This window comes from Drosophila bipectinata, chromosome XR, assembly GCF_030179905.1.
Source record: "Drosophila bipectinata strain 14024-0381.07 chromosome XR, DbipHiC1v2, whole genome shotgun sequence".
Classification (NCBI taxonomy): Eukaryota; Metazoa; Arthropoda; class Insecta; order Diptera; family Drosophilidae; genus Drosophila; species Drosophila bipectinata.
Genome location: NC_091735.1, coordinates 16160708 through 16172785, shown reverse-complemented (window position 1 = coordinate 16172785; position 12078 = coordinate 16160708). Strand labels below are relative to the sequence as shown.

The 12078-nt window shown below is 36.4% G+C and overlaps 1 protein-coding gene across 1 annotated transcript in view; it reads left to right on the top strand.

Annotated features, from left to right (window-relative positions):
- The first annotated feature begins 670 nt into the window (after nucleotides 1–670).
- Nucleotides 671–12078, top strand: part of AstA-R1 (allatostatin A receptor 1) — a 99804-nt gene continuing 88396 nt past the window's right edge. The window contains exon 1 of the mRNA XM_070276401.1: nucleotides 671–703. The gene's annotated coding sequence lies outside the window, so the exon portion shown is untranslated. The remainder of the gene's footprint in view (nucleotides 704–12078) is intronic.

The following is a 12078-nucleotide window of genomic DNA, read 5'->3' as shown; positions in this document are numbered from 1 at the left end:
TTTTTTTGTTTTTCTCCCCTATGTGCGTGTGGGCTTTACTTTTGTTATTTACTTTGGACCGCCAAACGAGCAAAAGTTTCAAATCTTTAAATGAATTTAATATGCCCCAAGTACGAAAAAATGAGCCCCTTCGCCATCATCATCATCATCGTTGCCCATCGTCGTCAGTCGACGAGCGACGTATATGATTTCTGGATTATGTTTATTAATATGTTGATATAATAACTTTTTCACCACCCCGGCCACCCGCCACTCCCCCTTCTTTCCTGAGCGGTGCATGGGCAGCTGTTGTGTGGCGTCGTCCTGACGCCAGCCACAAAAACCGCAGAAAGGGTTCCCACAAGGACTCCGTCTCCGGGTCTCCCTCCAGTCCTTTTTTTGAGGTTGCTTTGAGCTCCTCTGCTTTGAGTCAGGGATACACCTTTACTGCTTACATCCTTCCTTTTGGTTATATTGACGGGACTATGGCCAGATTGTCAGATTGCCGGATTGATGTCTCAGTTGAGATTACTTTGGAAAAGAAACACGTTCTTAAAAATACGTCAGCAAGGATATGGTAGATCTTTGGGGGTTTTACTTGAACAGCAATAAAAGGGTAATATTATTTATTGAATATCTGGTAATACTTTAAATTGAAAATTATTAAACCTATTAAATGCTTCCTTTGTTTTCAGATCCAACTTTTCTGAAGAAAATTAATAAGGTAATTAAAGTATAATTTTTTTAATAATTAATTTTTTTAATTTTTTTAATAATACTTAATATACATACATCATATAAAGTGTGAGGACCTATTTTGTTAGACATACATATAGAATCCTAGAGGTTATTTTTGACCAAGCTATGGATATTTAGAGAGAAAACACTGCCAATTGTATGGTTGAATGTCTGTACATATGTTTTCCAATCCGCATAACTCACATATCAATGATGATTGGTAATCGTAGCCGGTGAATTCCAAGGAACCAGATACCGAAACTGTTCAGCTGGCCCCCAAAATTGGCCCACCTATGTGTGCCACGTTGCTCATACGCCACGTGGCCGCATGTGGAAATTGTTGAATAAAATATGCTCCAAACGGACAACGGACAAACGGACAGACGGACAACGTTTGCCAAATTGATGGAGACGGTGATGCCATAAATATTTCATTTTCATTGGAATTGCCTTTTCACAATTCGTTAAATCTGGACAATAATACCCATCTTAGCTGTATCTCTCTCTCTTTTTTCTCCCGATTTATCTCTCGCTTGCACTATTTCTCCCCTTCTCTTTCGCTTTCCGGCTCGTTTAAATGCTTTATTAATGCTCAGTGATGTGAAATTTCTTCGGCGCGGAGGCGACGACTTGAGGCAATGCCTGGTCAAAGGTTAAGCTGCCTCAAAACGCTCGCTCTTAATGGATAAACAATCGCGAAAAAGTGAAGGAAGCTGAGGGAAGCTCTATTAATTCTTTCCTAGTTTGCTAACTTTGTCATATTCAAATTCATATTTAATTTGTGAGATAAAAAGATAAGAACTAAAGCAATAATGTATTCAAATTACCAACCAATCATAAAGCTTGCAAATTATTTTATATTTCCTCTATTGAACCAAATATGTTTCATACGAGACCTTTGATACTTCTTGAGTGTGGGCTACACTCTACCATTTAATAAACAGAAATAAAGAAGCATTGAGAATGTCATGTCCTTTAATTACTCCTTCCAAATAATCCCTTTTTTTTAACATTTTGGGATCGACTAAATGTTACCCGATACTTTATTTGCTCTTACTAATTTTTATTGCTAATTTAAAAAAGGTTTCATTTATAAAAAAAAAAAACTATTTTCTAACTTATTTAAACCACAGAACATACAAAATAGACATCTTTTAAAAACATACGTGAATTAAAAGAAAACACAATCAGAGAGCAGGTTGAAGTACTCAAAATGTATTCTTGGTTTCTAATAAATAAAAATGAAGAAAATCTAATAAAAATTTAAAGCAAGGCTTTAAGCCTATTTGCACAAATTAAAAGCCGTTTCACTTCTATCAGTAAATTTCTCTTGTCAAAAAAATGTAAAGGAAAAATTGTTTGTAGCATGGAGTCGTATATGGTATGTAATATGATATTTCACATGTTTGTAACAGAAAATACATCTGTATATTTTGTGTCTCTCTGTAAAACTTGTGATTACAACTTTCTGTCAACTAAAAACCAAAAAGTGGCTGCCCTTGTTGCTTTCCAACCTTATTGCCTCTTGGCTTATTTCTTCCCAGCTATCCCTTCTCCATTACAGATTTGCCGAAAGCCGATTAGCAAATTATCAAACATAATTTGACATTTGGCTTAGAAGCTCCCACACAAAAATCAAAGCGAAAGACCAAAGTGAAGCCCACGGATTGGTCCTTTATTTTTCTGGCAACAATAAAGTGTTGACTGTTTGAGGAAAAGCATTTAAAGAATTAATAAAGGCATTTGTCTATTTAGCTTGGCTTCACTTCTTGCTCACTTAGTTCTTGCTGCCTAATTTATTTATTCTTTTCTTTTTCGTTTCCTTTTTTTTTTGTTTGGCTCGGAAAAGCGGCTTTTCTTGGGGCGTTTTATTTGGGTGTGTGTGTCCTTCCTTCTGGCAGTTCATTTTGTTTGCTGCTTTTTGAGTTTTAGTTACAAAACGATGTGTGCCAGCGGGTAGATTTGTTGCATAGGGAGTAAGTCACAACCTTTTTGCGTTTTTGGCATTTTTAAATTCGAATAAATCTTACAAAATATGCCTGAATTCTGCACAAAAAAGTAAAGTATTTATTACTTAAAATAGAGTATATATTTTAAAGCTTGAGAAAAATCACTTGCGACTATTTGCTAGACGTCTAAGTAGCTTCTTCCCACATACCTCTTATAAACAGAGGACGAAAAAAAAGGGAGAAATGCTGGAGAATCTTTATTTTTTTCTCAAGTTTCTCCTTGATTTTCTCTGCATGGCGTTGTTGTTACTGCAGCCTAATGTGCTTGTATTTACTTAAACGCACAAACGACTTTCTCCGGCTTTCTTCGCCTTTGTCCTGCCATAGAGTCACATTAGCGCCCACTTCACTGGGCTGCTTTCCCTCTCTCGCCGTCTCTTTCTGCCTCTATTTTTCTCGCCCTCTCTGTCTGTCTGTGTGCTCCCACCCACTCACTCCTGCCGTCCCAGCTGCTGATGAGCAGCAAATTGAATTTTATTGACTTGATTCGCGTCCCGCGCCTTCACCGATTCATTTGCTGACCATTTTTCCCAGTCTGTGAGAGTGCACTGAAAAAAGCGGAAGTAATTCATTTTCATCGAATTTTTACTTTATACATTTATTTATTAACAATATTTAAATATATCTGCACTTTGAGACAATTTATCGAAAAATTCGAAAAGTTATCGATGAAATAAATATATAACTTAAAAATATAAATTTGTTGAATTAAATAATGAAAGTAAAGGAAAAAAAAGTCTATAATAACTATTTTCAATAATGCAATAAATATCAAAATAAATTCATAACTGATTTCTCCGATTATTCGATAAAGATGAAGAGTTACTACTTTTACGGTACTAAGAAACTTAAAGTAAATACTCTAAGAAAAATATTTTTACTTATTTGATAAGACTCTTTTCTATATTTTCTGATTTCAAATACATACTCTACATTACTGACTTGCTTTAATACATTAGCTAATACATTGCTTTAATACTTTAATACAACAATTTTTAATAAACACCTTTTATTAAAATATGGCATATTTTTGAGAGATATGTATCTTTTGAAGAGTTTTATCAATTCTTTATTTGATAAATAATTTTATTTCTCTGTGTCAGTGGGTGAGTGTGTGTGTACACAATAAATTGATTTCTGATTATCATTGCATAATAAAATGACTAAATCCGTGAGGCCGGCCAGCCGAAGCAAGGCAAAAAAATGCTAAGAAGCCCAGTGTGGAGGCGACATGGCAGCGAAGGACTCGCATAGACAGAAGTTTTAATGAAGCGTATTAAAATTTAATTAAATAACAATTTGCACAAATGTAAATAAACATGTCGCTGCTTATGTAAAGCAGCCCAAGGAGCCGAGACATCCTTCGTCTTGTTTCGTCGTGCTTGCCATCGACATCAGCAGCAGTGGCAGCAGCAGCATCGGGACATCAACAGCAGATCCTGCAGGACGTTCGTCCGCCAGCTTCCTCGCCCTTTCGCTCCTCAGGCTTCTTGCGCTCCTCGGGCAACGCCCAGTGCGGCGAACTTTGGTCATTAAATTAAGTGCACGAGACGAGGACGAGGATGAGGATGAGGACTATGGCGCGACTGAAGATGTAAGATGCAGGGTGGAGGATGAAAGTCGTTGGGAGTGGCATGGGCTGCCACAGGGGCAAAGGGGGGCTGCCACGGGAGACTGCCGAGGGGGTGTGGCACTGAGAGAGGGGGCGGAGTGGCGTAAGAGGTGGGGTAGGGAAACAGGGGCTATGGTGGCCACAGGTTTTCAGACGAGGTTAGCTTTAATATTTTTATTAGACAAATTAAATATGCTTATATATTAAAAATTTGTCAATAAAATTAAAATTGTTAAATAAAATATTGAAAAAAACCTAATTTTTAATCTTAAAAATGGAATTGTTAGGGTACTTTACTTTAGGGTATCACTTATGAAATAAGATATTGGGATAAAAAAAAGATTCCAATTGACGGATAATTGAATTCGAAATTTGAAAGAAGATATATTTAATTTGTACCTTTTCAGAAATTTTAATTATAAAACAAGTAAGGGCGGTTATAGTCAAATTTTTTTGACCTGTGGATTCTGTAAACCTGTGGAAAATGTTTTTCGAAAGACTAATACTGTAATTTAATGATGGCTGATCTGTTAAAAAAGTAGTATTTTTTCAGTTTAAAAATAAATAAAAAACAAATATAAAATTTTAAATATAAAACAATTTAGACCGTACGAATAAAAATAGGATAATTTCACTCATAAATAAAAGCCTCATCCCCCTAATCAAGTAACCCCTTAAGTGACACCTTTGTGGTATAAATTATTTAAAAATTGAATTTGTTTTCTGTTTTTATTTTTGTTAATTATAAAGTTAAAAACTTTCGCTCTCACCCACGAGACTGTTTAGAATGTCGCCCAGCCCTCTTCTGCCCCTCCGTGGTGGTTAATGTGATTTTTAATTTTATCATACACCAACACACCCAAACTGACACACTCAGACTGGCACACACAGGCGCAGCTTCAAAGGGTCGCCCCCAGCACTACCCTTACCCCTATTCCAATCCGCACCTCTCTCCCAGTGGCAACTGTTCCTCCATGGGATCGCATCACTCATACGCAACGTTGAACGCGTCGCAGGTTTTTTTTCGCGCTCCACGCCTTTGTGCGTGTTTCTGGGCGTGCTCGTGTGCGTGTAGGCGTGGCAGGTAAGGTCTTAATTGAATTTGCTTTTTTTCCAGTTGCGTTGGCCGGGCAACGCCATTTTTCCGCCTTCAAAAAAAGCTGAAAAAACGCGAAAAAGCAAGAGCCTACGAGGCCTCCATTTCACATACGGAATTTCTGTTGTTAAATAAGAAATTTAATAAATTTTATTTAATTTTCTTGGCTTATGCAAAAATGCTTTCGTTCCTGTCGAGAGTGTGTACTAGTGTGTTGGTGTGTGCTTCAAGGCCTTACCAAATTTAATACGTTTTTCATCTATTTTTTGAGTGGCGGGTTTTCGAGTGGAAATGAAAGCGGCTTAAAATAAAAAAATATATATTTAATTTGTATAATGCAATATTATTGAAGCATTTTTTTTAGCTTAATATTAAGCTTTCGAATTCCAGAAATTGTCAGGAACAAGCTTATTTTTTTGGGAGTTTTTACGCCGTAAAATTTACGGTCTTGTTGGGCTATTTATTTGTTTTGGCTTGATGTACTTTTTTTCATCTAAGGATTGCTTTTATTTTTTAGGAACGGAATAATAAGGAATTTATAAGGAATCAGCTGGGTATTCGATTTTTTAAGTAACTTGGCATCTTAGTTAAGTAACTAAGTTGTTTAAAAATATGTAAATTAACTAAATAACTTTCATAAAATTTTGCTAAAATGTGCTCTATAAAATTCTATAACTCAAAAAGTTAACACAAATACAAATATTTAAAATTTGATATTCAATAATATTGAATCTTATATTGAATTTTTTTTTAACTATTGAAAGTTTAAAATGTTTTTTCTTATATCTAAAATAATTAAGAATACCATACATTTTGGATAATAAAACGCATAAAAAATAAGAAGCTCTAACCATGCATAAAAAATAATACTTTTTAATGATTTTCAAAGTCTAAGTTCTGTTATTTTGCGCTTTTGCTTCTCGAGGTTTTTTTTGCAGTAAACTCGTAAAAATGTCGAAACGTCGTGAATTTTAAGCCGCTTGAGGTCAAGGTGGCTGTTTTTATGGGTCACCTTTCCTAAGAAGGTCCTTGGGATCCCGGGGATGTCACACCGCTTGTCTGAGAAGTGATTTCTGTCTATAAGCCAATTTCTTATCAGCTGTTTGCACTTTGTTTGGCTCTAAGCACAGGGTCTTCAAGGAAATAAACTGTGACCTAACTGCGAAATAAATAAAATATTTTCTGGCATGCTTCGGGACAATTTGTCACATTTTTTTCTTTTTGGGAAAACCCAAACAAAATATTACAAAAATGCGTTCACGCTAATTTCACTTGCAGCCTTGGGAGAAGGAAAAATGCGGAATGTGTGTTCGTGATTAATAGCCGACGAAAATGCCAATTTAATGTGTTAAACTTTTCCGGGTGCGCTGGCCCATTTCACCCAATTCGGAGGCCTCAGAAGTGGGCAAAGTTTCCTGCCAAATTGTTCACTTGGCAGCCCAGAGTGTCGGTAATCTGTTTCTCATTGCACCTGCGGGCACCTCACTTAAAAATGCCGCCCAAGTTAGTTCGCATAATGGCCTCTCCGAGGCAACGGCGGTTCAAATCACCTCACAAGCACGCAAGAAATTAAAATCATAATTGCCACAATTGCCAGAAATGCAATTCAAGAAATCCACAATAATGGAAGGAACAGCGTTCATTTAAGGGGATAATGTTGAAGCTGTTACCAGTTCAACTATTAAAAGTGTAACAAGAATAATAAGATAGCTTTGGGCGGAGCTGAAGTTGATATGCCCTTGCTGTAAAGATCGGATATATGTAGTTGCTCGATCAATAAGAGAATTTTATTATAAATTTTTTTATTTTATTAGAAAACATATTTTAAAAAATCGTATGCTTCAAAAATACCATTTTTCGTAATTTTAACAAATTCATTCCGATCGTTCAATTATACATATGACAGCTATAGGAAGGCCGATTTTCTTGAAATTTGGTAGTTTGGATCAATTAGCCAGAATAGAATCTCTCTACCTTCTATCTAGAATCCCCAGGAAATGCCAACTCTCTTACTCTAAAAACACCAAAGTGAGGGCATTTCCGATCAATCAGTTTATGGTAGCTATAGGATACAGTCGGCTGATCCCGAAAGTTTCGACTTATACATATACAGCGTGCAAAAACAAGAAGGGTGTGTAGAAAGTTTCAAGTATCTATAAATAATCGAAGGGCGGTAAAGGGCTGCCTTAAAATGTATCCCCGGAAACTGTCCGTCAAAATGATAAAGTTTGTGAAAAATATAATTTTGGTACAGTGAAGACCCAAGCTTTTAAAGGTAATTTTAAAGACTTCCCATAAACCCCTTATGGGATTACATTATCTACATTTAGAATGATACTATTATTAGGGACGATAGGAATTCAATGCAAAATCTTACATCTATTTATATCTCTTATGGGGTCTGAGATCCTCGCTCCCAAGGACAGACGGATGGGCATACATATCGACCAGGGCAATGTCCTGAGGGCAACATCAGCCAACCAAAAATGCTGATATGTAGGATGAAGAATGTATATTATTTATGGGGTTCCTAACATACCTTAAAACGAATATAAAACGAATATCCTTGTAATCTGCAAAAAGCAGGAATACAAATCCATTTTCTAAGTTTCTAATAATAAATATAAACATACCCTAAATTTATTTCAATAGTGTCTGGTATCACATTGTAAAACTTAAGATTTTAAATAAAGCTATTTTTATTCCCTATTGCTATAAGTGTTTTCGCTCAGTGATTCTTTAAAGTTGATCCCGTTGGGCTGACACTTTCAATCAGTCGCCGGGATATGAAGTGACTGCAGACTCAAAGGATTCGCCAGCGCTGGCGCGGAGCGAGTGCCGTCTCCGGGGCACTTGCTCCGTCAGGATAATGGGCTCTGTTTCGTGTTCATTACATGGCCTTAGCCAAAAAGATAACGGCAACCTCAACCGCCAACCGCAGGATGCGGGGTGGAACAAACGAACTTCCAACTTGTCGCCATGCCAAGTGAGGGGGATTGGTGGGTGTGGAGGAAATCCCTTTGGGTAATGGCTGGTAATTATCCTTAATTAGTTGTAAAATATTGAAGTGAAAGTATTTGGGTATTATGTTTTTTTTTTGGTGCTGCTTCCTTTTCTTCTCCTTTTTCGTTTCAGTCTATGTGTTGGCCAAAAAAGCCAGAGAGCCAGCCATTAGCAGAAAGTTTTTCGAAACCCTTGCCATGCCCCCGAAAGGAAACCCTAATTCCCTTATAATGATAACGATAATAATACTAATAATAATAATACATATAATGATAATGATAAAAGTACATCTGCGCCTCGGCGCTCTATGATGAATTATGTGGCTGGGTTTTCCTGAATTTGTGATATCCCTCCTATTATTTTTAATGCCATTTTTCACAACTCGAAAAATTAATTACCACACAAAACTCATTACGTATACGCCACCGAGCCGGATACGGAATGAAAAAGCTAAGATAGTAGTGAGTGCGAGTAGTTGACTTTCTGGACGATGGGCGTTGGACTTTGGACGATGAGAAATTTTAACCCATAATGAGTTTTCTTGGAAATTCGCTATCATCGAGTGAAAAATGTCAGCTTGGAAAAAATTCTACTAAAATATATTTTATTGTCATGAAAAAGAATAATTAATTCTTTTTTTTTTGATTAATTGAGCTTTAATTCCGATTAAAATCGAATACTCCGAATAAAAACTAAAAACGCTGTATTTCCAAACACTGCAAAAAATAGCGGGGCTTCCCTATATTTTTTGTAGCTTTTTGTCGAAGCTTGGCCATAAATTTAATTAACGATAATATCCACGCCCGCCAACGCTAACTGGCAATGTTTTTCGGTCACAGGACACGCGAGCCACGTGCACCTTGTTGGAGGTCCAAGCTGGTCCTGCGGGGGGAGAGGTCGTGCCACGGATTCGGGCGGGTGTGGTTTGCCAGAGAGTCAACCTGCTTAAGTGACATGCAAAAGCAAGAAGAAAGCATGCTTTTAGGCGAGAGTCACGCGTCGAGTGGGTTGAGTTACGACGGTCCTCTCCCCCACATCCATTCTGTTTACCCTCTCCCTTCTCGTCCTCCATCACAATTTATTCGGAAAAAATATATGATACTTACTGTTATTCTCGTAATGACCTTTTTTCTTTGGCATAAATTTTATAAAACATAATTTTTTATTTTGTAGTAGTGTTCTTCGTGTCCCTTTTTTTCAGTGCACCTTTACCCTTTTGTGAGCGTCACTTGTCCAGCTGAACTTTTAGCCCAGCAGCTGCTTTTGGCCGTCAACAAGCTAAGCTTGCTGGTAGGGGGTGGTGGGAAAATGGAAGGGGATGGGTGGTCAGGGATGAGGATGGAGAAGGGGGAGAGAGTGGTGTTGTTGGAACAGCAGGGACATGAAGACAGGCAGACAGGGAACAGGCAGACGATGGCAGGCGACACTCTACCGGCAAGAGCGGCTGTCACCACCAAACATCGTCATCGTCTTCAGAACCCCTTGCGCACCCCCCGTGCTTCGTGCTTTTAGCATGGTTTTTTCATGCTTTAGCCATGCTGGCTGAGAGACGGCTGCTAATTAAAATAGTATGCAGCGGCATCAGCTTAAGTGCAGTTTTCCCCGGAAAACGTTCTTCACGCCGCGCCCGCCTCTCAAAATGGGCCGCCGCAAGTGAACCGCATGACAGAAAAAAATTCTCTAAAAGCTGGCGGGGGAAAAAATACAGAAATAAATAAAAAGTGTTAAACGTTTTTGCGACATTTTAATGGCAATAAAAGTCAGCATTTTATTCGAATTCTTTCAGGCTAAATTAGTCAGAGAATACAGCTTTAAAAGTAGAAAGGGAAAGACATTTTTGGCAAAAGAGTGGTTTGGAAATATATTCCAAATTATTTTAAGAAATATATTTATTTTTATAATTATAAGAATAATTTGCTTTGCTTTTGAGATATTTTGAGAGGAATTTTAATTTAAGCTAATCTGTTAAAATAAATAAAAGGTTCAAAAAACCTATTAAATATAATTTTATGAAATAATATTATATATTTATCACTCTATATGAAGTATTTAAATTCTAACTTGCTGCTTAAACCTTTAAAATGTAAACTTCAATAACATTTTATCCGAAGCCCCCCTTAAAAATTGGATACTTTCATCAAGGTCATTCGACTTTTTTCCGTTTCTCTCAATTCTCAAAAGAAATAGCTTTAACAATTTTTGAAATTAATCTTAGGGCACCCAGAAGCCTCTGCATAAAATATTGTGTTTCTTCTTGTGATTACATTTATTTTCCAAAAGCGAGTTTCGGGGAAAAATTGAAATTCATACCCAGATTCTGTAGAGGGAGGAAGTTCTTGGGCTACCAGTTCCTCCAGCTGACCGACTAATCCGGCACTTTAACTGATTCTCAAGACTTTCATTTTTATTTCTTGTTTTTATTCTATATATACGTAGTTTATATATATATATATATATGTATATATGTAGTTTTTTTTGGCATTAGCATATTCATTGGCTTGCTACTTTTGGTCGAAAGTCCGACAATTGCCTGCAACACGCTCCGCACATTGCATATTTTCATAAATTTATTTAAGTGCTGGCAATTTTCCATCCAGAGAAGGGGCAGAGGCAGTGGCAGTGGCAAGGATGGCGAAGGATACTGTAATGCACTCGGAGGACCCAAAAGAAGGAACAATAAATTTGTCGCAGCTAAGCTAAGTTGCGTGCACTCGGCTCAAATCACGTTGCAAAGTAACCGAAACCAAAAAAAAAAATATATATATATGTATATTCTATATAAGGATCAGGGTGTGAGAGGTGGGTGGCTGGGGAAAACTGTGGCAATAGAAAAGCTGCAACAAGAAAACAGTTACCGACTTTTTGGCGCATGCAACAAACCACGGCGGAAAAAAAGCGAAAGTCGTAATAAAAAACGCAGACGGAAGTCGTCACGTGCAGTTGTGAAAAATATTACTGAAAAAAATATTGTTAATATTGTTAACTAATTGTTAGAAAATATATATTGTAACTACAACTTTTCTGAACTTTCAATTCTGAATAATTTTAAAAGGTTTTAGATTATTTTATAAATGTATTTCCAAATATAATTTAGGTTTTTAAAATAAAAACAATTTGTTTTAACTTCCACATTTTCAAATATTTAAGTAGCGTACAAAAATATGGAACAAAAATAATAAATATTTCCTAAAAAATTGTAAGTTGAAAGGTGTAAAGTTATATATGCATTTCTAGGGAGTTTGTCATTCACGCGTCTCTTTCATAAGATATTTAACTTAAATATTTCTTTAAAATATAGTTCTCATGTGTTTTTAGATAAGCCTGGCTTTGTATTTTATAGAGTGGCAAGAGTATTTTTTAAGGGCCAAATTACTAAAAAAGAATTGAAGCAATCTGATTTAAACGAAAAAGTCCTAAACTAAAATTATATTGAACAATTTTTTTTTAATTCTCTTTATAAGCATTTATAATTTAATATATACATATAATATTTTTTAACAGTGCTTAAACGGTGGGGAAAACCCAGGAGAAATTAAAATAAATTAGCATTCCAGTCCCCCGACCTCGCGCTCTCTTTTTTGCGTTTAACAAATTATGCAAAAATTTCACTTTCGTTTTGCGAATTGTTTTCCCATTGTTTT